Source organism: Lepidochelys kempii, chromosome 13 (assembly GCF_965140265.1).
Source record: "Lepidochelys kempii isolate rLepKem1 chromosome 13, rLepKem1.hap2, whole genome shotgun sequence".
In the NCBI taxonomy this organism is placed as follows: Eukaryota; Metazoa; Chordata; order Testudines; family Cheloniidae; genus Lepidochelys; species Lepidochelys kempii.
Window position 1 is genome coordinate 33463686 of NC_133268.1, and position 3668 is coordinate 33467353.

The window sequence follows — 3668 nt, forward strand, 5'->3', positions numbered from 1 at the left end:
ACCTATCAACACTTGCAAAAACATGTCCGTCCACATGGAAAACAACATCCCCAACCTGTAAGGCTAGCACTGTGATACCCTGGGAGGGAAATGCAACCAAAGTAGTCCCCATGAGCCTGACGGGAGTACAGGAAAAGAGAGGGATTCGATGGGAACCCTTGGAGAATCAGTGGATAGGATGGAATGGTATAAATTGGACCATAATTGAATAAAACAACTGTGTATTCGGGGGGGATATATGGATATGGCCCACCTCAGTGGTGTCAGAGAAACAAAATGTGTGGCCTATTGCAAAGGGGGGACACTTAAATGTGATGTATATGGGAGATGGAGTGTTCTCCTGGGAATGCATGTAACACTCCTGCAATGTAACTCCTGCAATGTAACAGCACATAACCGAACTGCACGCACCTATAAGCTGTTACCAGGACTATGGTGCACAAATGGGTCACTGGAACAAATTGTTGTGAATACCCGGACCAGTGTGTACTACCCCATCCCACACCAAGTGGTCGAGTTGGTTTGGAAGATACCAAATTTTACTATTGACATTGAATGGACTTATAATATGGACAAAAGCACTCAAAAATTGCAAGAGCTGCTCACTGCAACTGCTGACAATTGCACGCGTTTCAGAACAATGCTGAAAGAATTCTAGCCATGTCAAAGAAGAATAGGTTTGCAAAATGTAACCAGTGCCAGTGGTGGTGGCCAAAATGATGGACTATATTTCATTGAGCAGGACATTCGATATTGCTATGAATTATCATGACACTTGGCCTACTATTAAGTGTTGCTTCTGCAACACTTAGAAGGCTGTGGGCAAGGAGGATATGGCAGTGAAATCAAGAACAGCCATCAATGGGACGCCTGAGACACTGATTGGAATAGTGTGGAATGCCTGTATGAAGGAAGGTGCAGGGCACTAACTCACAGTAGGGCACATCAATCAACAGCACTTTCCATCTTGATACCTGGCCCTATCAGGAAACGTGCTGCCATATGTCCTATGTTTTTCCCAGGATGCCTGGGCAGCGTCTCTTTTACCCAATGGGCCTGCTGAGTTCAATGGAGCCTGTCATAAATATAAAGGGAAGGGTAAACACCTTTAAAATCCCTCCTGGCCAGAGGAAAAATCCTCTCAGCTGTAAAGGGTTAAGAATCTAGGATAACCTCGCTGGCACCTGACCAAAATGACCAATGAGGAGACAAGATACTTTCAAAAGCTGGGGGGAGGGAAAAACAAAGAGTCTGTCTGTGTGATGTTTTTGCCGGGGACAGAACAGGAATGGAGTCTTAGAACTTAGTAAGTAATCTAGCTAGATATGCGTTAGATTCTGATTTCTTTAAATGGCTGAGAAATTAAGCTGTGCTGAATAGAATGGATATTCCTGTCTGTGTGTCTTTTTGTAACTTAAGGTTTTGCCTAGAGGGATTCTCTATGTTTTGAATCTAATTACCCTGTAAGGTATTTACCATCCTGATTTTACAGAGGTGATTCTTTTTATTATTACTTTTTTTGTTACTGTTACTTCTATTAAAATTCTTCAAGAACTGAATACTTTTTTCGTTGTTCTTAAGATCCAAGGGTTTGGGTCTGTGGTCACCTATGCAAATTGGTGAGGATTTTTAATCAAACCTTTCCAAGGAAGTGGGGTGCAAGGGTTGGGAGGATTTTGGGGGGAAAGACGTTTCCAAACAACGCTTTCCTAATAAAATAACCCAGATAAACGTTTGGTGGTGGCAGTGGAAGTCCAAGGGCAAAGGGTAAAATAGTTTGTACCTTGGGGAAGTTTTAACCTAAGCTGGTAAAAGTAAGCTTAGGAGGTTTTCATGCAGGTCCTCACATCTGTACCCTAGAGTTCAGAGTGGGGAAGGAACCTTGACAGAGCCACACCAATTTACACGAGCTGAGCCTTTGACCCAAACTGTCAGATACCTGAGCTGAGAATCTTCAAAATGCAAGTTACCCACAGTTTTATGCTCTTTGATTTTTTTTTAAATAAGATCAACACTACTTGAGAAACTTGAATTTCCCCAGTAATTTCCCCCCAGCTGTTTTCATCTGTATTTTCAGGCTGTAGATGATGGTATTTCGCATCGGGGTCAAGATGTTGTACTGGATAGAGAACATTTCACCCACAACCATGGAAGAGACTGAGCTGGGTTTTGTGTACTGTACAGAACCTGTCGGGTACCATAAACCAACCACAATCAGGGGGGAGCTGCAGGTGGAGAAGGCTTTACAGCTGCCCTCCGCAGAGCGTATCCTCAGGATGGTGGCGATGATGTGAATGTAGGAGATCAGGATGAGGAGGAAGGAGCTTGATACAAATATCACAACAGAAGTGAGAAGCACCACTTGATTGGTGAGGGTCACAGTGCAGGATAGATGCAATAGGGGAGGGAGCTTCACAGCTGAAATGGCTGATTTGATTGGGGCCACAGAAGTGCAACCTGAGGGCTAAACCTCTGTTAAGCAGGGAATTTATGAAGCCTATTGCCCATGCCCCACTCACCAGCAGAACACAGATCCCTTTGCTAATGGTCTCCATATAACACAATGGGTCACAGATGGCAGTGTAGCAGTCATGCACTATTGCTGAGAGAATAAAAATGTCAGCACCAGTAGGCAGGAAAATGAAGAATATCTGGACAAGGCAGCCATCAGCAGAAATGATTTTGTGCTCTGCTAGGAAATTGACCATCATCTTAGGGACAATGGCTGAGGAAAAGCAGATATCGACAAAGGATAAATGAGACAGGAAGGGTGTGAAGGTGAGGATCAGCCCTTATCAGTATGATCACCACGTTCGCCACAAGCGTGATTAGGTAAATAACTATAAACACCAGGAATAGGAAAATCTGCATCTGTGGGTCACTGGAAAGTCCCAGGAGAATAAATGAAGTCACTTTGGTTTGATTCCGAGTCAGGAAATCTGACCTGTCAGACTGGGGGAAAAAATAATGAAATTAACACAGAAGTAAATTGAAATGGCCTGTCGAAATCATCTGACCAAAAGGATTAATGTAAACCGAGGCTGACTACATCCTATAAAATGTGTGCTGTAAAAAGACAAAATGGGATAATTGCACAGAACGACTTTGGCACCTACTTACCATTTTAGGTGCCTAAATCCCAGAATCAAGCCCCACTGGTACTCACAAAAACCCTGCTCAGCTGTGACATTGAAGGACCCCTATGTCAGTCTGTCCCAGTCTCTCCTGTTGAAGCTGTTCCACTGTGGTTAAATAATAAAAGAGGCTTTGGAGCAGAGGCACCGGATACTCAGCCGTCTGCATCGGAGGGTGAGTGCTCTAACCACCAGAATATACAGTCATTCATGCTCTTGCTGTCTCTCTCTGGCCCAATATCTCTTTAATCTGTCCCACTAACTTCAACAGAGCTACATCTGATTTACACCAGCTGGAGATTTGATCCCTTGACGCCTATGGAGCTATGGATGATTTACACCAGCATGGGATCTGGCCATTCTATAAATACTTTACAAAAATACAGAATGTAATATTGTAGAATTTTATTGGATGGATTCCTATTAACATCTCTAGGATTCTAGAAGAAGACAAAGACAAAGAAGACGAGGAGGAGGCAGAGGAAGTGGAAGAAACCTCCAAGGCCTAGAAATTCTGGTTTAGCACCCAGCAGG

The 3668-nt window shown here is 43.6% G+C and overlaps 1 pseudogene; it reads right to left on the reverse strand.

Annotated features, from left to right (window-relative positions):
* Positions 1-2014: 2014 nt before the first annotated feature.
* On the reverse strand, positions 2015-3303 carry LOC140897211 (olfactory receptor 5G9-like; annotated as a pseudogene).
* Between the last annotated feature and the right edge of the window lie 365 nt (positions 3304-3668).